This window comes from Bufo gargarizans, chromosome 1, assembly GCF_014858855.1.
Source record: "Bufo gargarizans isolate SCDJY-AF-19 chromosome 1, ASM1485885v1, whole genome shotgun sequence".
NCBI classification, from domain to species: Eukaryota; Metazoa; Chordata; class Amphibia; order Anura; family Bufonidae; genus Bufo; species Bufo gargarizans.
Genome location: NC_058080.1, coordinates 605,948,890 through 605,970,619, shown reverse-complemented (window position 1 = coordinate 605,970,619; position 21,730 = coordinate 605,948,890).

Sequence of the window (21,730 nt, the reverse complement as noted above, 5' to 3'; positions counted from 1 at the left end):
CTGGTGTTATCACAGACAAGCGCAGCCTCTTGTCCACAGCCAATTTGAACCAGGCATGGATCCCACAGGACTTGTCCATACCTTGTGCAGAATAGACATGTATACTGGCCTTACCCAGCCATTGTTATACTACAGCGCAGTTGCTCAACAAAAAATAAAATAAAAAAAATAAAAAAAAACTGTGTTGGCTACCTCGTCCTTCTCCACCGCTGCTTCCACCTACACTGCTACGTCCACCGCCTCCTCAACCTCCTACTCCATATGGACCTCCACCTCATACATCAAGATAAATTTTTGTTAATTTTTACGTATTTTATTTTAATTAATTTCACTAATTTGTCTGATAATTTGTTGGGTTACTTATCCCAAATTTTTGGCTGTGATATACCCCTGCTCTACCTAGTGGACAGGTTAATACATTCCACTAATTTGTCTGTTACATTGTCCGGTGAGTCACCAAATTTTGGCTGTGATATACCACTGCTCTACCTAGTGGACAGGCCAATAAATTTCACTAATTTGTCTGTTACGCTGTCAGATGAAATTCACCAATTTGTGGCTGTGAAATACTCTGCTCTACCTAGTGGACAGGTTACTAAATTTCACTAATTTGTCTGTTACATTGTCGGGTGAAATTCACTAATTTGTGGCTGTGATATACCCTGCTCTACCTAGTGGACAGGTTAATAAATTTCACTAATTTGTCTGTTACATTGTCAGGTGAAATTCACCAATTTTTGGCTGTGATATACCCCTGCTCTACCTAGTGGACATGTTAATAAATTTCACTAATTTGTCTGTTACATTGTCGGGTGAAATTCACCAATTTTTGACTGTGATATACCCCTGCTCTACCTAGTAGATAGGTTAATAAATTTCACTAATTAGTCTGTTACATTGCCGGGTGAAATTCACAAATTTTCGGCTGTGATATACCCCTGCTTTACCTAGTAGACAGGTAAATACATTTAATTAATTTGTATATTACATTGTGGGGTGAAATTCACAAATTTTGGGCTGTGATATACCCCTGCTCTACCTAGTGGACAAGGAAATACATTTCACTAATTCATCTGTTACATTCTTGGGTGACATTTTACAATTTTTGCCGTGAATAAACCCCTGCTCTGCATAGGTGACAGGGACCTAAATTAAAAAAAAAATCATCTTTTACATTGTCAGTTGACATTTTACCATTTTAGCCGTATACAAACCCCTGCTCTGCATAGGTGACAAGGACCTAATTTTTGTAAAATTGTTTGTTCAATTGGTGTGTGACATGAACACAGTTTTGCCATGAATAAACCCCTGCTCTACATAGTTGACAGGGCCCGAAATTTTTAAAAATCTGCCCCCTGAGAGATGGGTCTGCCCCCTTCAACTTCTGGATCTCCAAATTGGGCACATGGCCTGAGTTTGCCCTTTATGCCTTGGAGGTTCTGGCCTGCCCTGCAGCAAGTGTATTGTCTGAATGTTTGTTTAGCACGGCTGGAAGGGGATATCACAGGTTATATTTCCCAATGTTTTGAGGTGTACCCTAATTTAAACAAAAGAAAAAAAATTTGAACCAAAAACCAGTGTTTGCTACCTCCTCCACTGTCGCTTCCACCTACACCACCACATCCACCGCCTCCTCAACCTCTTACTCCATATGGAACTCATCCTCCTAGATCAAGATTATTATTTTTTATTTGTATGTATTTTATGTTATTTTAAGTCATTTCCCTATCCACATTTGTTTGCAGAGCACTTTCCATGCTCTTAACCACATTTTGCTGACATTTGCAGCCCTCTAGCCCTTTTCATTACTTTTTTAGAGCCATTTTAGTGTTAAAAAGTTTGGGTCCCCATTGACTTCAAAGGGGTTCGGGTCCAAGTTCGGGTCAAGTTCGGGTCCTGAACTCAAACTTGTGTTTTTGTGAAGTTCGGCCGAACCCATCGAACCCGAACATCCAGGTGTCCGCTCAACTCTATAACTGGTCCTCCCATAATAATGATATTAAGAAATGTATTGTGATAATGATATATATCACAATAAATGCCCATTTAGAAGAAGAAAAAACCTTGGGGCCACAAAGAAACATTATACTGTATGGGTACTACAAAGAGACATTATACTGTAGGGGAGCAACAAGGAGACATTATACTGTATGGGGCTACAGGGAGAAATTGTACTGTATCGGGCTACAGAGAGACACTATACTCTATGGGACCACAAGGAGATGTTATACTGTATGAGGGCCACAAGGAAACGTTATACTGTATGGGGCAACAGGGAGACACTATACTGTATGATGCTACAGGGCGACATTATACTGTATGGGGCCACAAGGAGACGTTATACTGTATGGGGGCCAAAAGGAGACATTATACTGTATGGGGGCCACAAGGATACATTATACTGTATGGGGCAGCCACAAAGAAACATTATACTGTATGGGACAGCCACAAGGAGATGTTATACTGTATCGGGGCTACAAGGAGCCATTATACTGTATGGGGGCCGCAAGGAGCCATTATACTGTATGGGGGCCACAAGGAGACATTATACTTCATGGGACAGCTGGGGCCAAGGTTACATTATACTGCATCGGGCATCCACAAGGAGACATTATACTGTATGGGGCCACAAGGAGACATTAAACTGTATCCCCAAAGATGTTCAGATCCATATGTTTGACTAATTTTCCTACTGCCAGCACATTTTGCTGACTAATAAACCATATCCTACGACTTGACAGATGTCAATATTAACAGATAATCAATGGTATTGACTACACGGTTTTAAAGTATAACTGCCATTCTATTTTTATTTGTGTAATATATAGAGGCAGTGATACTAACCATTTTTGTAATATACCTTAATTACTGAAATCATACATTTCTATTAGAAAAATAGCTCTAAAGTGGCCATATTTGAGCCTTAGGAATGCTTCTTCTGTTTACATAACAGTGGATATTTGCTAAACATTGACTGTGTGAATGTATGATTTCAGTAATTAAAGTATATTACAAGAATGGTCAGTGTCACTGCCCCTACACATTACAAAAATAAAAATAAAATGGCAGTTACACTTTAATATGATACTCATGCTATATGTATATAAAGTGCATTTGCAGTCTTCAGACCCTTTCATTTTTTTTCACATTCTGTTATGTTGCAGCCTTGTGTTACTTGAGCCTCCACAGTAATAATCCTCCATTATGAAATTAGTCCCTTTTTAGCCCACTGCCACTCTCCCCACTCCACTCACTAAAATTCCCCCTGAATCAAGCAAAAAATACCTAGCTGCAGGGCCACTAGCAGTGCTCCAAGCACGTGGATTGGGGAGGCGTGCAGAACAAGGCCGCAACATACCAAAATGTGAAAAAAGTGGAAGTGTCTGAAGACTTTCAGAATGCATTGTAAATATTGTACATACTGTACATATAAAGAGAAAGGTAGGATACCCTGAAGGAAAAGCATACACTTGTCAACTTGAAATAAAAATTTATGTATGTTCCTTCCAATTGGTGGTAAGAAAAAGACATAATTGATACATAATTGGTTAAACTCTTCCAATAAATAAAAATGTTATCTTTTACTATGACACACATATGAAAGCAACATGGTATTGCTGATTTGGTAAAAAAAAAATATTACCTGTTGCAAGTAATAAAACCTTTTCCTTAATGATAAATAGTGCTGTCGATATTAATATTCATGGAAATTCTGTGCTATAAATTACTGTGTGCCCCTCAGGCATATAACAGGAACAGATGGAGCTGAATCTGTATAATTTAGAAGTGTGATTTCAGGAAAGACCATATGGAAAATAGGAAAATATTATGGATTATAAAATTTAAAAATTTGCCTTGCATAAGTCTTCAAATACTTTTTCATAATGTAATAATTGAAAATAGCACTGCTGATAATACAGTCTTCAAGTGGATTAATCAAGACGTACACAGTATTTAATAGTCATGTTTATTAAATATTCTGAACTCAGTATGACAGCAATAAATCTCAATTCCCATTGGATAGAAACCTTACCCAACGATATTTGCAGGTGAATAGGTGGCTAATTTTCTTTGCGTCAGTTTGGAATAGAATTGAAATTAAGAACCACAGTGAGTTTATTTCTTTGTCATATGAAGTCATCTTTTTGAGAGAGAATGCTTGACATTTATGATTTAGAGGACTGAGAAAAAGTAATAAAACTGACAATTTACTGAAAAAAAATTGCTTTTGCATCTTATGGTTCAACCACTTCAAGAATTAATTCTTCCAAGTAATGAAAAATCCAGCATAAATCATGTGTTAAGTTAGCAGAGAAAATGAAGAACGTTGATATATTGTAAAAAAAAAAATATATACATAGAAATTTAGAAATGATCATAAGAAATTTGATATCTAGTTAACCCCTTCCTGACATCTGCTGAACATGTACAGTGCTGAAGGCAAGGAGTTCCTGCAATGTTCTGTACATGTACGACACGATGATTGGGTGGGTACAAAAAAACAATAGTGATAAAAAGATAGTGATACAGTGATTCCGTTTGCCATGAACTTGCAGTTTGAGTCCATATAATTATGAGAGTATGGCCATCTTGCCACACTGATAAGACTATTTTTTACATTTTGTTATCCCTATATACCATATTTTGGATTTTTTGCCAATCAAACAGCTATGTCCAAACCCATGGTAGTATATTCACTGGCTTACTTGATTTTACCTAGGTCAGCTGTAGTTGTCAATTTTTCTAGCTAACATTATCACATGCATTTAGTGTTTCTCCTTTAATAAGTAAGTTTTAATTGATAAACATTGAAAGTTAAGTTTGATCTTTGATAACCAGCCACCAATTTTAATGCTTTGCTGTAAATATTAGGAATTGGTGGTTGGTGGGAATATCAACATCATTTTGAAGCTTCACTTGTAACTGTTACAGTTTTGCCATTGATTTCTGCTAAATAAATAAATGCAAAACCTTTGGGTCAAAGTACTCACTGCCCCTCTTGATAAATTCCTGGAGGGGTGTAGTTTCTAAATTTAGGTCACTTTTTGAGGTTTTGAGATTTAACATAATACTCGATAACTATTCCAGCAAAATCTGCCCCCCAAAAGCCAAATGGCACTCCTTCCTTCCTGAGTCCTTTCTAGTACTCATACAGCAGTTTACAACCATATATGGGATATTTCTGTATTGAAAATGTGTAACCAATTGTGTAATCTTCCATTGCTACTTGTGAAAATGAAACATGAGAAGCTAAATCTAAATTTTATTGGAAGAAATGTAATTTTTAATGTCACATCACAATCTTAAAAAATTCTATGAAATACCTGTTGGATCAAAACAATCACTAAACCCCTAGGTAAATTTATTGAAGAGTTTGGTTTCTAAAATGGGGTCACTTCTTCAGGGTTTCCACTGTGTTGGTATCTCAAAGTCTCTACAACAGAGACATCACAACCAAAGACCATGCCAGCAAAATATTAAATTTGCTTGTTAAATGAGAAATTTGATTAAAATGGAAATCTGAAAACAATGAAAATGATACATTTCGCATCAATTCTGCTTCGGCTAATTCCTGAGTAGGGATGAGCGAACTCGAACTGTATAGTTCGGGTTCGTACCGAATTTTGGGGTGTCCGTGACACGGACCCGAACCCGGACATTTTCGTAAAAGTCCGGGTTCGGGTTCGGTGTTCGTCGCTTTCTTCGCGCTTTTGTGACGCTTTCTTGGCGCTTTTTGAAAGGCTGCAAAGCAGCCAATCAACAAGCGTCATACTACTTGCCCCAAGAGGCCATCACAGCCATGCCTACTATTGGCATGGCTGTGATTGGCCAGAGCACCATGTGACCCAGCCTCTATTTAAGCTGGAGTCACATAGCGCCGCCCGTCACTCTGCTCTGATTAGCGTAGGGAGAGGTTGCGGCTGCGACAGTAGGGCGAGATTAGGCAGATTAACTCCTCCAAAGGACTTGATTAACTGATCGATCTGCAGCTGTGGATCATTGAGCTGCTGATCCTCAATTGCTCACTGTTTTTAGGCTGCACAGACCGTTTGTCAGTCTCATTTTTCTGGGGTGATCGGCGGCCATTTTGTGTCTTGTGGTGCGCCAGCACAAGCTGCGACCAAGTGCATTTAACCCTCAATGGTGTGGTTGTTTTTTGGCTAAAGCCTACATCAGGGTGAAGCTGTGACACCAAGTGCATTTAACCAGCAATAGTCTGTTCATTTTTTGGCCATATACAAAATCAGGGGCAAGCTGCGCCTGTCACCAAGTGCATTTAACCCTCAATGGTGTGGTTGTTTTTTGGCTAAAGCCTACATCAGGGTGAAGCTGTCACACCAAGTGCATTTAACCAGCAATAGTCTGTTCATTTTTTGGCCATATACAAAATCAGGGGCAAGCTGCGCCTGTCACCAAGTGCATTTAACCCTCAATGGTGTGGTTGTTTTTTGGCTAAAGCCTACATCAGGGTGAAGCTGTCACACCAAGTGCATTTAACCAGCAATAGTCTGTTCATTTTTTGGCCATATACAAAATCAGGGGCAAGCTGCGCCTGTCACCAAGTGCATTTAACCCTCAATGGTGTGGTTGTTTTTTGGCTAAAGCCTACATCAGGGTGAAGCTGTCACACCAAGTGCATTTAACCAGCAATAGTCTGTTCATTTTTTGGCCATATCCCAGTCTAATTCTGTCACTAAATCCATACCGGTCACCCAGCGCCTAAATACTAGGCCTCAAATTTATATCCAGCTAAATCTGTCCCTAGTGCTGTAGCTGGGCGAGTTATTTAGTGTCCGTTCAAGCACATTTCTTGTTCTGGGTTGAAATACAATTCCCAATTTAGCAATTTCATAATTTAGTGGTTCCTGCTATATCAGAGCTCTTTGAAATCTATCCCAAAAAGGGTATATAATATTGAAGGTGCACATAGGGTCATTCAGAGTAACTTCACACACACCCGCTACTGTGTATTTCCAAGTCTAATTCTGTCACTAAATCCATACCGGTGACCCAGCGCCTAAATACTAGGCCTCAAATTTAATTCCCTCTAAATCTCTCGTTACCCACCGCTGTACTGTTGTTGCTGGGCAAGATATTTAGTGTCCGTCAAAGCACATTTTTTGTTCTGGGTTGAAGTACAATTCCCAATTTAGCAATTTCATAATTTAGTGGTTTCTGCTATATCAGAGCTATTTGAAATCTATCCCAAAAAGGGTATATAATATTGAAGGTGCACATAGGGTCATTCAGAATAACTTCACACACACCCGCTACTGTGTATTTCCAAGTCTAATTCTGTCACTAAACCCATACCTGTCACCCAGCGCCTAAATACTAGGCCTCAAATTTAAATCCCTCTAAATCTCTCGTTACCGTTGTCCTGTTGTAGCTGGGAAAGTTATTTAGTGCCCGTCAAAGCACATTTTTTGTTCTGGGTTGAAGTACAATTCCCAATTTAGCAATTTCATAATTTAGTGGTTCCTGCTATATCAGAGCTATTTGAAATCTATCCCAAAAAGGGTATATAATATTGAAGGTGCACATAGGGTCATTCAGAATAACTTCACACACACCCGCTACTGTGTATTTCCAAGTCTAATTCTGTCACTAAATCCATACCGGTGACCCAGCGCCTAAATACTAGGCCTCAAATTTAATTCCCTCTAAATCTCTCGTTACCCACCGGTGTACTGTTGTTGCTGGGCAAGATATTTAGTGTCCGTCAAAGCACATTTTTTGTTCTGGGTTGAAGTACAATTCCCAATTTAGCAATTTCATAATTTAGTGGTTTCTGCTATATCAGAGCTATTTGAAATCTATCCCAAAAAGGGTATATAATATTGAAGGTGCACATAGGGTCATTCAGAATAACTTCACACACACCCGCTACTGTGTATTTCCAAGTCTAATTCTGTCACTAAACCCATACCTGTCACCCAGCGCCTAAATACTAGGCCTCAAATTTAAATCCCTCTAAATCTCTCGTTACCGTTGTCCTGTTGTAGCTGGGAAAGTTATTTAGTGCCCGTCAAAGCACATTTTTTGTTCTGGGTTGAAGTACAATTCCCAATTTAGCAATTTCATAATTTAGTGGTTCCTGCTATATCAGAGCTATTTGAAATCTATCCCAAAAAGGGTATATAATATTGAAGGTGCACATTGGGTCATTCAGAATAACTTCACACACACGCTTCTGTGCATTTCCAAGTCTAATTCTGTCACTAAATCCATACCGGTGACCCAGCGCCTAAATACTAGGCCTCAAATTTAATTCCCTCTAAATCTCTCGTTACCCACCGCTGTACTGTTGTTGCTGGGCAAGATATTTAGTGTCCGTCAAAGCACATTTTTTGTTCTGGGTTGAAGTACAATTCCCAATTTAGCAATTTCATAATTTAGTGGTTTCTGCTATATCAGAGCTATTTGAAATCTATCCCTAAAAGGGTATATAATATTGAAGGTGCACATAGGGTCATTCAGAATAACTTCACACACACCCGCTACTGTGTATTTCCAAGTCTAATTCTGTCACTAAATCCATACCGGTGACCCAGCGCCTAAATACTAGGCCTCAAATTTAATTCCCTCTAAATCTCTCGTTACCCACCGTTGTACTGTTGTTGCTGGGCAAGATATTTAGTGTCCGTCAAAGCACATTTTTTGTTCTGGGTTGAAGTACAATTCCCAATTTAGCAATTTCATAATTTAGTGGTTCCTGCTATATCAGAGCTATTTGAAATCTATCCCAAAAAGGGTATATAATATTGAAGGTGCACATTGGGTCATTCAGAATAACTTCACACACACGCTTCTGTGCATTTCCAAGTCTAATTCTGTCACTAAATCCATACCGGTGACCCAGTGCCTAAATACTAGGCCTCAAATTTAATTCCCTCTAAATCTCTCGTTACCCACCGCTGTACTGTTGTTGCTGGGCAAGATATTTAGTGTCCGTCAAAGCACATTTTTTGTTCTGGGTTGAAGTACAATTCCCAATTTAGCAATTTCATAATTTAGTGGTTTCTGCTATATCAGAGCTATTTGAAATCTATCCCTAAAAGGGTATATAATATTGAAGGTGCACATAGGGTCATTCAGAATAACTTCACACACACCCGCTACTGTGTATTTCCAAGTCTAATTCTGTCACTAAATCCATACCGGTGACCCAGCGCCTAAATACTAGGCCTCAAATTTAATTCCCTCTAAATCTCTCGTTACCCACCGTTGTACTGTTGTTGCTGGGCAAGATATTTAGTGTCCGTCAAAGCACATTTTTTGTTCTGGGTTGAAGTACAATTCCCAATTTAGCAATTTCATAATTTAGTGGTTTCTGCTATATCAGAGCTATTTGAAATCTATCCCTAAAAGGGTATATAATATTGAAGGTGCACATAGGGTCATTCAGAATAACTTCACACACACCCGCTACTGTGTATTTCCAAGTCTAATTCTGTCACTAAATCCATACCGGTGACCCAGCGCCTAAATACTAGGCCTCAAATTTAATTCCCTCTAAATCTCTCGTTACCCACCGGTGTACTGTTGTTGCTGGGCAAGATATTTAGTGTCCGTCAAAGCACATTTTTTGTTCTGGGTTGAAGTACAATTCCCAATTTAGCAATTTCATAATTTAGTGGTTTCTGCTATATCAGAGCTATTTGAAATCTATCCCTAAAAGGGTATATAATATTCAAGGTGCACATTGGGTCATTCAGAATAACTTCACACACACACGCTTCTGTGCATTTCCAAGTCTAATTCTGTCACTAAATCCATACCGGTCACCCAGCGCCTAAATACTAGGCCTCAAATTTATATCCCGCTGAATTTGAATACAATACATTGGGCCAAATAATATATTTGTTGTTGTGGTGAACCATAACAATGAGAAAAACATCTAGTAAGGGACGCGGACGTGGACATGGTCGTGGTGGTGTTAGTGGACCCTCTGGTGCTGGGAGAGGACGTGGCCGTTCTGCCACATCCACACGTCCTAGTGTACCAACTACTTCAGGTCCCAGTAGCCGCCAGAATTTACAGCGATATATGGTGGGGCCCAATGCCGTTCTAAGGATGGTAAGGCCTGAGCAGGTACAGGCATTAGTCAATTGGGTGGCCGACAGTGGATCCAGCACGTTCACATTATCTCCCACCCAGTCTTCTGCAGAAAGCGCACAGATGGCGCCTGAAAACCAACCCCATCAGTCTGTCACATCACCCCCATGCATACCAGGGAAACTGTCTCAGCCTCAAGTTATGCAGCAGTCTCTTATGCTGTTTGAAGACTCCGCTGGCAGGGTTTCCCAAGGGCATCCACCTAGCCCTTCCCCAGCGGTGAAAGACATAGAATGCACTGACGCACAACCACTTATGTTTCCTGATGATGAGGACATGGGAATACCACCTCAGCATGTCTCTGATGATGACGAAACACAGGTGCCAACTGCTGCGTCTTTCTGCAGTGTGCAGACTGAACAGGAGGTCAGGGATCAAGACTGGGTGGAAGACGATGCAGGGGACGATGAGGTCCTAGACCCCACATGGAATGAAGGTCGTGCCACTGACTTTCACAGTTCGGAGGAAGAGGCAGTGGTGAGACCGAGCCAACAGCGTAGCAAAAGAGGGAGCAGTGGGCAAAAGCAGAACACCCGCCGCCAAGAGACTCCGCCTGCTACTGACCGCCGCCATCTGGGACCGAGCACCCCAAAGGCAGCTTCAAGGAGTTCCCTGGCATGGCACTTCTTCAAACAATGTGCTGACGACAAGACCCGAGTGGTTTGCACGCTGTGCCATCAGAGCCTGAAGCGAGGCATTAACGTTCTGAACCTGAGCACAACCTGCATGACCAGGCACCTGCATGCAAAGCATGAACTGCAGTGGAGTAAACACCTTAAAACCAAGGAAGTCACTCAGGCTCCCCCTGCTACCTCTTCTGCTGCTGCCGCCTCGGCCTATTCTGCTGCTGCCGCCTCGGCCTCTTCCTCCGCCTCTGGAGGAACGTTGGCACCTGCCGCCCAGCAAACAGGGGATGTACCACCAACACCACCACCACCACCTCCGTCACCAAGCGTCTCAACCATGTCACACGCCAGCGTTCAGCTCTCCATCTCACAAACATTTGATAGAAAGCGTAAATTCCCACCTAGCCACCCTCGATCCCTGGCCCTGAATGCCAGCATTTCTAAACTACTGGCCTATGAAATGCTGTCATTTAGGCTGGTGGACACAGACAGCTTCAAACAGCTCATGTCGCTTGCTGTCCCACAGTATGTTGTTCCCAGCCGGCACTACTTCTCCAAGAGAGCCGTGCCTTCCCTGCACAACCAAGTATCCGATAAAATCAAGTGTGCACTGCGCAACGCCATCTGTAGCAAGGTCCACCTAACCACAGATACGTGGACCAGTAAGCACGGCCAGGGACGCTATATCTCCCTAACTGCACACTGGGTAAATGTAGTGGCAGCTGGGCCCCAGGCGGAGAGCTGTTTGGCGCACGTCCTTCCGCCGCCAAGGATCGCAGGGCAACATTCTTTGCCTCCTGTTGCCACCTCCTCCTTCTCGGCTTCCTCCTCCTCTTCTTCCACCTGCTCATCCAGTCAGCCACACACCTTCACCACCAACTTCAGCACAGCCCGGGGTAAACGTCAGCAGGCCATTCTGAAACTCATATGTTTGGGGGACAGGCCCCACACCGCACAGGAGTTGTGGCGGGGTATAGAACAACAGACCGACGAGTGGTTGCTGCCGGTGAGCCTCAAGCCCGGCCTGGTGGTGTGTGATAATGGGCGAAATCTCGTTGCAGCTCTGGGACTAGCCAATTTGACGCACATCCCTTGCTTGGCGCATGTGCTGAATTTGGTGGTGCAGAAGTTCATTCACAACTACCCCGACATGTCAGAGCTGCTGCATAAAGTGCGGGCCGTCTGTTCGCGCTTCCGGCGTTCACATCCTGCTGCTGCTCGCCTGTCTGCGCTACAGCGTAACTTCGGCCTTCCCGCTCACCGCCTCATATGCGACGTGCCCACCAGGTGGAACTCCACCTTGCACATGCTGGACAGACTGTGCGAGCAGCAGCAGGCCATAGTGGAGTTTCAGCTGCAGCACGCACGGGTCAGTCGCACTACAGAACAGCACCACTTCACCACCAATGACTGGGCCTCCATGCGAGACCTGTGTGCCCTGTTGCGCTGTTTCGAGTACTCCACCAACATGGCCAGTGGCGATGACACCGTTATCAGCGTTACAATACCACTTCTATGTCTCCTTGAGAAAACACTTAGGGCGATGATGGAACAGGAGGTGGCCCAGGAGGAGGAGGAGGAGGATGAGGAAGAGGGGTCATTTTTAGCACTTTCAGGCCAGTCTCTTCGAAGTGACTCAGAGGGAGGTTTTTTGCAACAGCAGAGGCCAGGTACAAATGTGGCCAGCCAGGGCCCACTACTGGAGGACGAGGAGGACGAGGATGAGGAGGAGGTGGAGGAGGATGAGGATGAAGCATGGTCACAGCGGGGTGGCACCCAACGCAGCTCGGGTCCATCACTGGTGCGTGGCTGGGGGGAAAGGCAGGACGATGACGATACGCCTCCCACAGAGGACAGCTTGTCCTTACCCCTGGGCAGCCTGGCACACATGAGCGACTACATGCTGCAGTGCCTGCGCAACGACAGCAGAGTTGCCCACATTTTAACCTGTGCGGACTACTGGGTTGCCACCCTGCTGGATCCACGCTACAAAGACAATGTGCCCACCTTACTTCCTGCACTGGAGCGTGATAGGAAGATGCGCGAGTACAAGCGCACGTTGGTAGACGCGCTACTGAGAGCATTCCCAAATGTCACAGGGGAACAAGTGGAAGCCCAAGGCCAAGGCAGAGGAGGAGCAAGAGGTCGCCAAGGCAGCTGTGTCACGGCCAGCTCCTCTGAGGGCAGGGTTAGCATGGCAGAGATGTGGAAAACTTTTGTCAACACGCCACAGCTAACTGCACCACCACCTGATACGCAACGTGTTAGCAGGAGGCAACATTTTACTAACATGGTGGAACAGTACGTGTGCACACCCCTCCACGTACTGACTGATGGTTCGGCCCCATTCAACTTCTGGGTCTCTAAATTGTCCACGTGGCCAGAGCTAGCCTTTTATGCCTTGGAGGTGCTGGCCTGCCCGGCAGCCAGCGTTTTGTCTGAACGTGTATTCAGCACGGCAGGGGGCGTCATTACAGACAAACGCAGCCGCCTGTCTACAGCCAATGTGGACAAGCTGACGTTCATAAAAATGAACCAGGCATGGATCCCACAGGACCTGTCCGTCCCTTGTCCAGATTAGACATTAACTACCTCCCCATAACCATATATTATTGGACTCCAGGGCACTTCCTCATTCAATCCTATTTTTATTTTCATTTTACCATTATATTGCGATGCTACCCAAAGTTGAATGAACCTCTCCTCTGCCTGTGTGCTAGGCCTAAATATATGCCAATGGACTGTTGCAGTGGTGGCTGACATGAAGCCTGATTCTCTGCTATGACATGCAGACTAATTCTCTGCTGACATGAAGCCAGATTGTCTGTTACGGGACCTCTCTCCTCTGCCTGGGTGCTGGGCCTAAATTTATGACAATGGACTGTTGCAGTGGTGGCTGACGTGAAGCCTGATTCTCTGCTATGACATGCAGACTGATTCTCTGCTGTCATGAAGCCAGATTGTCTGTTACGGGACCTTTCTCCTCTACCTGGGTTCTGGGCCTAAATTTATGAAAATTGACTCTTACAGTGGTGGGTGACGTGAAGCCTGATTCTCTGCTATGATATGAAGACTGATTCTCTGCTGACATGAAGCCAGATTGTCTGTTACGGGACCTTTCTCCTCTGCCTGGGTTCTGGGCCTAAATTTATGAAAATTGACTCTTACAGTGGTGGGTGACGTGAAGCCTGATTCTCTGCTATGATATGAAGACTGATTCTCTGCTGACATGAAGCCAGATTGTCTGTTACGGGACCTTTCTCCTCTGCCTGGGTTCTGGGCCTAAATTTATGAAAATTGACTCTTACAGTGGTGGGTGACGTGAAGCCTGATTCTCTGCTATGATATGAAGACTGATTCTCTGCTGACATGAAGCCAGATTGTCTGTTACGGGACCTTTCTCCTCTGCCTGGGTTCTGGGCCTAAATTTATGAAAATTGACTCTTACAGTGGTGGGTGACGTGAAGCCTGATTCTCTGCTATGATATGAAGACTGATTCTCTGCTGACATGAAGCCAGATTGTCTGTTACGGGACCTTTCTCCTCTGCCTGGGTTCTGGGCCTAAATTTATGAAAATTGACTCTTACAGTGGTGGGTGACGTGAAGCCTGATTCTCTGCTATGATATGAAGACTGATTCTCTGCTGACATGAAGCCAGATTGTCTGTTACGGGACCTCTCTCCTCTGCCTGGGTGCTGGGCCTAAATTTATGACAATGGACTGTTGCAGTGGTGGCTGACGTGAAGCCTCATTCTCTGCTATGACATGCAGACTGATTCTCTGCTGACATGAAGCCAGATTCTCTGTTACGGGACCTCTCTCCTCTGCCTGTGTGTGTGCTGGGCCTAAATATATGCCAATGGACTGTTGCAGTGGTGGCTGACGTGAAGCCTCATTCTCTGCTATGACATGCAGACTAATTCTCTGCTGACATGAAGACAGATTCTCTGTTACGGGACCTCCCTCCTCTGCCTGGGTGCTGGGCCTAAATATATGCCAATGGACTGTTGCAGTGGTGGCTGACGTGAAGCCTCATTCTCTGCTATGACATGCAGACTAATTCTCTGCTGACATGAAGACAGATTCTCTGTTACGGGACCTCTCTCCTCTGCCTGGGTGCCGGGGCCTAAATATCTGAGAATGGACTGTTCCAGTGGTGGGTGACGGGAAGCCAGATTCTCTGCTATGGAACCTCTCTCCAATTGATTTTGGTTAATTTTTATTTATTTAATTTTTATTTTAATTCATTTCCCTATCCACATTTGTTTGCAGGGGATTTACCTACATGTTGCTGCCTTTTGCAGCCCTCTAGCTCTTTCCTGGGCTGTTTTACAGCCTTTTTAGTGCCGAAAAGTTCGGGTCCCCATTGACTTCAATGGGGTTCGGGTTCGGGACGAAGTTCGGATCGGGTTCGGATCCCGAACCCGAACATTTCCGGGATGTTCGGCCGAACTTCTCGAACCCGAACATCCAGGTGTTCGCTCAACTCTATTCCTGAGCAACACCTAAAAAATGAAGTAAGAAATTATTCTCCTAAATGCAGTTTTAAATCTATTATATAGGCATCTCAAAGTCCCTTCACAACTAAACTAAAAAGGAGATTTTGGAAATTGCTACCAAAAATGTGACTCGTCAGATATGGTAAATTGTCAAAAAGGTGAAAACTGTCTGCAGTGGAAAGTGGTTTATCAATACATATGACATGAAAAGTGGAAGATTTTAAAAGACATGTTACAGGCTTAAAATGGTTTTCCAAGATTTTCTTTTTACTGATGACCTATCCTTTGGATAGGTCATAAGCATCTGATTGGTGAGGGTCCGACACCCGACACCCCCGCTGATCTTTTTTTTTTTGAGAAGGCACCGGCACTCCTGTCAGCTTCTCTGCCTTCTCAAAGCTCACCAAGCACTGGGCCATACATTGTATAGCCAAATAAACAATATAAAAACAATCTCCAATTTTTGGTGTACTTATCTGCGCTGCAGATCCACCAAGCGACGTGAGTATAGGTCGCTTCACAGTTAAAATGTCCGCAAGTTTGTTGATCGTGCTGCCTTCTGAGTGCAAAAGTTCCAATCCCAGACCCTCTTTTTTCTCCAAAGCTCAGGTTGTTTCACTTTGTAGCCACACAAACGGTTACCAGAGGCTAGGTGCACTCACGTACACCTGCACCCTAGAGGAAAGTATTAGTACAAATCCACCCCTGGATCTGTGATGAAAAAGACTTGTTTTTATGACTGAGATTTTAGACTTTTTTGTAAATAGAATAAAACCTGCTGATTGCGATAAATACCTGGTGGAACTTCACTATTTGTACTAATACTTCCCTCTAGGGTGCAGGTGTACGTGAGTGCACCTAGCCTCTGGTAACCGTTTGTGTGGCTACAAAGTGAAACCATCTGAGCATTGGAGAAAAAAGAGGGTCTGGGATTGGAACTTTTGCACTCGGAAGGCAACGATCAACAAACTTGTGGAAATACATTGTATAGCGGCTGTGCTTGGTATCGCAGCTCAGCCCCATTCACTTGAATGGGGTTGAGCTGTTCCTAGTCCACGTGTCATCACATTAGCGTGTCATCACTGTCCTAAGAAAACCATAGAGAAAGCTGCAGCACTCACAGGAGCGACACTGCCTTCTGAAATGTCTGATCAATGAAAACCCCTTTAAAGACAGTAATTTTATCTAAAATGTAACTATTAATTCCAAGATGAAAAATGCCTTAATAGGGTTTTCTGGTACTTACCTATTGATGATCTTAGGATAGGGAATATCAGATTGGGTCAAAATCCAGGCGTTCCCCATCAGCTGTTTCAAAAGCTCCAGCCCCAGAGCTACACTTTTCAAATGCTAGGTTTAGTAACTGCAGTGCTGCCTCCATTAAGTCCTGGAAAAAAAACTTAATACAAATACACAAACATATCACTCTACAACTAGGAGTCAAATAGCTCCTAGATGGGGAAAGCCCAGGCACCTAGCATATACACAAATATAAAACACAAATGTGTATCCAAAAATATATCTTTATTGAAATCGATAAAACAAATAAATAGATGCATAAATTGTCAAAGATGAACACAACCACATGGAGAGTGCACAAAACACGTCGGGACCTCAAGTTATAGCATTGCAAGTAATGGAGAAGTTGGGATGGAAAAACAACTATAAATAAATACAAAATCAAACTATGTGGCTCTCCCACCTAGATAAAAAACCATGATTCACAACATATACACAATACAGAACCAACTAGTGGCACCTCCAAGAGATCCCGACATGTGTTTCGCGTCTGCTTCCTAGGAGTCAAAGCCAAAGGAACTATCATGGTGAGAACAGGTGGTTCCTTTGGCTACTGAACCCTACAGTCGTGGCCAAAAGTTTTGAGAATGACACAAATATTCGTTTTCACAAAGTTTGCCGCTAAACTGCTTTTAGATCTTTGTTTCAGTTGTTTCTGTGATGTAGTGAAATATAATTACACGCACTTCATACGTTTCAAAGGCTTTTATCGACAATTACATTACATTTATGCAAAGAGTCAGTATTTGCAGTGTTGACCCTTCTTTTTCAGGACCTCTGCAATTCCACTGGGCATGCTCTCAATCAACTTCTGGGCCAATTCCTGATTGATAGCAACCCATTCTTTCATAATCACTTCTTGGAGTTTGTCAGAATTAGTGGGTTTTTGTTTGTCCACCCGCCTCTTGAGGATTGACCACAAGTTCTCAATGGGATTAAGATCTGGGGAGTTTCCAGGCCATGGACCCAAAATGTCAACGTTTTGGTCCCCTAGCCACTTAGTTATCACTTTTGCCTTATGGCACGGTGCTCCATCGTGCCGGAAAAAGCATTGTTCTTCACCAAACTGTTGTTGGATTGTTGGAAGAAGTTGCTGTTGGAGGGTGTTTTGGTACCATTCTTTATTCATGGCTGTGTTTTTGGGCAAAATTATGAGTGAGCCCACTCCCTTGGATGAGAAGCAACCCCACACATGAATGGTCTCAGGATGCTTTACTGTTGGCATGACACAGGACTGATGATAGCGCTCACCCTTTCTTCTCCGAACAAGCCTTTTTCCTGATGCCCCAAACAATCGGAAAGAGGCTTCATCGGAGAATATGAATTTGCCCCAGTCAGCAGTCCATTCACCATATTTTCTGCAGAAGATCAATCTGTCCCTGATGTTTTTTTTGGAGAGAAGTGGCTTCTTTGCTGCCCTTCTTGACACCAGACCATCTTCCAAAAGTCTTTGCCTCACTGTGCGTGCTGCCATTCCTGAGCAAGCTCTGCACTGGTGACACTACGATCCCGCAGCTGAATCCTCTTTAGGAGACTATCCTGGTGCTTGCTGGACTTTCTTGGACGCCCTGAAGCCTTCTTAACAAGAATTGAACCTCTTTCCTTGAAGTTCTTGATGATCCTATAAATTGTTGATTGAGGTGCAATCTTAGTAGCCACAATATCCTTGCCTGTGAAGCCATTTTTATGCAACGCAATGATGGCTGCACGCGTTTCTTTGAAGATCACTATGGTAAACAATGGAAGAACAATTATTTCAAGCATCACCCTCTTTTTAACAGGTCAAGTCTGACATGTTAACCCAATCAGCCTGACATAATGATCTCCAGCCTTGTGCTTGTCAACATTCTCACCTGAGTTAACAAGACGATTACTGAAATGATCTCAGCAGGTCCTTTAATGACAGCAATGAAATGCAGTGGAAAGGTTTTTGGGGGATTAAGTACATTTTCATGGCAAAGAAGGACTATGCAATTCATCTGATCACTCTTCATAACATTCTGGAGTATATGCAAATTGCTATTATAAAAACTTAAGCAGCAACTTTTCCAATTTCCAATATTTATGTTATTCTCAAAACTTTTGGCCACGACTGTAGGTGTGAAGTGATATTTTTGTGTATTTGCATTATAGGGAATGTCCCATAGCAACTTATCACCTATCCACAGAATAGAAGATAAGTAAGTGATTGGTGGTCTCAGAGTCTCCTGAGTGAATGGAGTAATGGTCACGCATGCACACTGCTGCTCTATTTAGTTCTAAAGGATAGCGAGAAGCTAAGTACAGCACTTCTCATACAGATAAATAGAGCAACATGTATGTCTATCTCCCCATTCACTCTGGGGACATAGGAACTTTTTTTTTTTATTGGTGAGGGTCCCAGTAGTTATACCTTCACTAATCAGTTATGATCAACTATCCTGTGTATACATAAAAGGTTGTTATGGTGGGACAAGGCATTTTAATGTCTTTAAGTAGAGTCCTTTAAACATTTTTTACAGGTTATGGCCCTTTTTTCCTGGTCTTTTAAGCAAGTGGTATCTATTAAATAATCATGCTCACTTGATCCCCGCTGCTACGTACCCCTGCCAGGTAAAGAGTAAAGTAAACAGGCTGGGGAATGGAAGATTGCTCGCAGATTCACTGTGACAGAGATGAATGATGGGGAGCAGATGAGAATGATTTTTTCATTAGGTACTTCACGCTCTGGGGGTCGGTAAAAATGGTCATAATCCTGGAAAATCATTTTAAGCTTGGGATATTTCTTGTTAATTGCACCCTATGATTCAACAAGGAATATGCTTGTTTTCTTGTAAGCCAAATCATGATTTTTATTTTTATTTTAAAGATGTTAAAAGACTTTAGCCAATAGTGATAACATGGAGCACTGAACAAATGTTGAGTTTCTGTGAAAGGGTAAGGTCAGAGTCTGCACTCGTATTTTGAGGATACATTTTTTTAACTGGCTTAAATAGATTGGGACTATGATTTACAAATCCATCTATTAATCTTTGCTAAATTCAGCCTTAAGCTATAACCGTTTCTTCCTTTTATGTTTTAGGGAAATTACTACCGTTACCACACCTATACTGGTTGACACATGTTTTTCCTAGACTATTGGCAGATACATCTGCCAAGAAATGCGGTGACAGAGCATGAGCAATACATCACAGCATAAGGCCTCATGCACACGACAGTTTTTTTTGTTTAAGTTCAATTTTTTGCGTTTCGTATACTGTCCATATACAGAACCATTTATTTCAATGGGTCCGCAAAAAAACTGAATGTACTCCTTATGCCTTCTATTTCCGTATTTCCATTTTTCGGTTCCGTTCAAAGATAGAACATGTCCTATTATTGTCCACATAACAGACAAGGATAGTACTGTTCTATTATGGGCCAGATGTTCCGTTCCGCAAAAAACCGAATGCACACGAATGTCATCCGTATTTTTTGCGGATCCATTTTTTGCGAATCGCTGAAAAAGCTATACAGTCGTGTGCATGTAGTCTAAGTTGGCAAATTTATCCTTCCAGGAATCTGACATAAATAGGGACAACCACTATAGGAAATGTATTGACTACCACTTTCTATAGTTATTTTTGGAAAAATGAAACAGCCATAACAGGTTCAAAAAATACATTTTTGTGTAATTAAGTTATACAATATTCCAATATAGTTAAAGAATATAGTGGCTCACTGTCTATGTAGCAAAGGACAGATGCTCTTGTTCAGCAGTGATTTCACCCAATCACAAAACAATGTAATCTACATTTTCCAAATAGCAGGCACTCACCATCTGGTTATATTGAGTAATCAATAAAGAGCGGTTAATGTAAACATTATATCATTTATTATTTTTAAAAGTAGTTAAAAACGACCCTAAAATAAAATCTCTACAGATAAAAATTCCTACAAATAAAATAACATGCAATTGATAGTAATCTTCGATCACCAAGATTAAATAATCATTGGCTATTGCTTATAAATCCATATATTTCCAATCTATGGTAGTAAAACTTGCTAGTGGCTCCAATAGTCAGTTATAGTGATGGTTGATATTATTCCTTTGTATGTTGCTTTTATTGTTGGTTACAATATCAGTGGTTAATGGTAACCTCCAGTAGTTGTCAACAAGGTTGTCAATAGCAACAATAACATCAATGGTTGGTAGCAGCAGTTGTTGTAGCAGCAGTTATTAATAGCAGCAGTAGTTTATAGCAGCAGTTGTTAATAGCAGCGGTTGTCAATAGCAGCGGTTGTTAATAGCATCGGTTATAAATAGCAGCGGTTGTTAATAGCAATAGTCGAACTTTGGGGCACTGAAATGGCTCTGAAAAAGTCATAGAATGGGCTAGAGGGCTGCAAAATGAAGCAAAATGGGAGTAAGAGCAGGACAATTGTCCTGCAAACAAATGTGGATAGGGAAATTAATTTAAATAACAGAATAAAAAAAAAAGTAAAAAAATAATGATCTTGAACTAGGAGGCGGAGGTCAAAGTGGAGTAGGAGGTTGAGGAGGCGTTGGACGTGGTGGTGTAGTTAAAAGCGGTGGTGGAGGAGGAGGAGGAGAAGGTAGCCAACACTATTTTTGTAGTTTTTCTTTTTTTATATAAATTTGGGAAGACCCCAAAACATTGGGAAATATAAAAAAGAAAAAAAAGAGCAAGTGACCTGGAGTATAACAATGGCTGGATGTGGCCGGTCTGATCTGCACAAGATACGGACAAGTCCTGTGGGATCCATGCCTGGTTCATTTTAATGAACGTGAGCTTGTCCACATAGGCCCAATTTGGAGACCCAGAAGTTGAATGGGGCAGACCCATCAGTCAGTACGTGTAGGTGTGTGCACACGTATTGTTCTTCCATGTTGCTGAAATGCTGCCTCCTGCTAAGATGCTCTGTATCAGTGGTGGTGCTGGTTGTTGTGGCGTGCTGACAAAGCTTTTCCATATTTTGGCCATGCTAACCCTCCTTTCTGAGGTGCTGGCGGTGCCCCAGCTGCGTTGGCGATTTCTTCCTCCTCCTCGGCCTTTGCCTTGTGCTTCCACTGAGCCCCCGATGTCAGGTGGGAATGCTATCAGCAACGTGTCTACCAGCATGCGCTTGTACTCGCGCATCTTCCAATCATGTTCCAGTGACAGAATTAAGGATGGCACATTGTCCTTGTAGCGCGGATCCAGCAG